A 2547-nucleotide genomic window follows, 5' to 3' on the forward strand; every position below is an offset into this window, starting at 1 on the left:
CCGAATGAGTTTCAGAGACTTTGCGCTAGATTATTAACTTGTGGTCACTTTCAGAATTCCTATCGCAATTTAGTTGCCCATATTTGTTTAACTATTTTTTCGCTCAGATCTTAAAGCGTTAGCATTAGTGTAAGTGCTTTGTTGGCACTTCACACTTAGGGGCCGGAAGATGTAAGATCTTAGCGTGTTTTCTTTATTGTTGTTCTGTTGGTTCTCCGCCTCATTAGCTTTTTCTTAGCCTGCACGTTAGCGTGTCTTGTTTCCCTTTTTTGTTTCAAATTTTCGCACATTCGTTTCTTTTGCTTGCCATTTACACCTTCAGTTTTCCTCTTTTTGCATAATTTAGTTTCTTCGTATATAAACCTATGTTTTTTGTCATTTTGGATCTCCTTCTCTCGGTAATCGAAGTGGCGCTACGCGCAGTTAGCTCTTAGGCAGTCTGAGTTTGCTTCAAGCAGTTTAAGTTATCCTTGGTATAAGTTTATGGTCGTAACAATGTAAGTATCATCGTTTTCGGTTAGTTCATTATATCGTCTTTTATCTTTTTCTTGTTGCTTTACGTAACTAGTTGTATTTGCTGTAACGTTTTATTTTTCAGTTTCGACCCGCGTTGTTTGTACTACCTCTGTAAATAAATATTAGTTTGTCATGGATTACGTGGTGTTGGAAAGACGTGACTAGATAGTTTTGGTGCTTTAGGTAGTTACACAAATTGTTTTTACAATTTTTGTCACAGTTCCGAATTAGTCCACCAAGGATACCAGCCGGCATATCCGTATGCTGTGGGATAGGGGTTTAGCCAAACACAGTTAGGAATTCCACCCGAGAGTCGTCTGTTGTGGCTCATTAAACCCGGTTCTGCTGGGTAGAAGAAACTTTTTATTCCAAGAATTTCATCAATTAGTATAAAGTTCATAAATTATCATGTTTATTGACTAACTGAACTAATGGCCGCTCCTACTACAACGAAGCGCCAATAAGTCATGTGACCGGAAGTATATGTTACACTTTCCCACCGAGGCTAACTGGTGATGACATAGGGGAATGAAAACCTAAATCAGTAACTGAAACGGATAAACGAATAAATGCAAAAACGTAAGTTGCTAGTTCCTTAAAACAACTCAACATGGAAAAGGAGGAATCTACAAAGTCAGTTACAAGTTAACCCTGTCAGGGGGCTTCACAGTTCGGCCAATCCTGGTGCTGTACAAGCTCATTTATGGATGCGCGTTAATCGACGATCGTTCTGGTGATGTAGCAACCGCACCCCCCTCACTGGGTGATGCGCACTTATTAGGAGTGGCAACTTCTGTCGCTGACATGACACCTTCCTCATCACGCTTCATTAAAGAAGTAGACTCGGGTTGTCTGAGAAGGTGTTTCCTGTTCCTTCGCAAGGACGTTCCTGACTCAGTTTTTACGACTTACGATCGAGGAGTGGGCCATATATCAGTGACAACCGCGGGAGCCCAGGATCTATTCTCTCGCACAATTTACATTTTCCTCTGGGTCTAGACCCTTCAACGGCTTCGCATGGCGATCATAATAAAATTGTTGCCGTTGCTGAGCAGCCACTAGCTTTTCACGTGCATTCAGTGTAACCTGTGGTCGGAGCAGTTCTGCCGTTGTTGGCAATTTGGACTTCAGACACCCAGTGTTTAGCATCTGCGAGGGAGAGATATTATCTGCCACCAATTCATCCGGGACCCCATGTCTGGCAAAGATGGATTTTAAATTAACCACGACAGAGGAAGTAGTCTTAGACGAAAGTAGAAATTTATTTTATCAAACGAGTTGATAAAGGTCGAATAACCACCGTGAAAGATTTGGAAAGCTCACGTTTCGAGCGTTAGCCCTTCGTCGGAGCTCCGACGAAGGGCTAACGCTCGAAACGTCAGAGCGCACACAGGAAATTCTTTCCTCTAAATTCGAAAATGTCAGCTCCTAGCTTTTGCCAGGGTCTTCCAGGAACTTCATGGGGAATAAGTGGCTCCTTTTGATAGTTCCTTCGCCACTCTGAACACTTGCTGCAGCGGGTGATTGTATCCTCAATGTCTCTTGACATACCAGGCCAGTACATTACTTCACGTGCACGCGTCACGTGCATGAGCCTTACTCTTTTCAATCCCTTGATGACTTTCGTGAAGCAATGCCAGAATTTCCTTGCGCATACTCTCCGGGACTATAAATTTTTCTCTCAAGGAACATGAGACCCTCTACTTCATGCACTTGGTCTCTCACATTCCAACAGGGATGAACCGCGTCAGGAACTCTTTTCCTCTCTGATGGCCACCCGGACTGTGTTAGTTGCTGTAACACCATGAGACAATTATCAGTAGTTTTCCCGAATGCAGGGCACTATTTAAGACCATGCCGGCCACCACATTTGGAGCAATTAAAGTGAGTCCGATCAGGTTGTTTAGAACTTTTAGAAACTGCTAAAACTTGCTTTTCGGTTGACTGACCCCTGATTTCCTTGAGCTGACTCTCGGTAACTTCTGGGGAACGACAATGAGATAAAGCCTTCTCTAGAGTTAATTTGTCCAC

The sequence above is a fragment of the Montipora capricornis genome, chromosome 14 (genome assembly GCF_036669925.1).
Source record: "Montipora capricornis isolate CH-2021 chromosome 14, ASM3666992v2, whole genome shotgun sequence".
NCBI classification, from domain to species: domain Eukaryota; kingdom Metazoa; phylum Cnidaria; class Anthozoa; order Scleractinia; family Acroporidae; genus Montipora; species Montipora capricornis.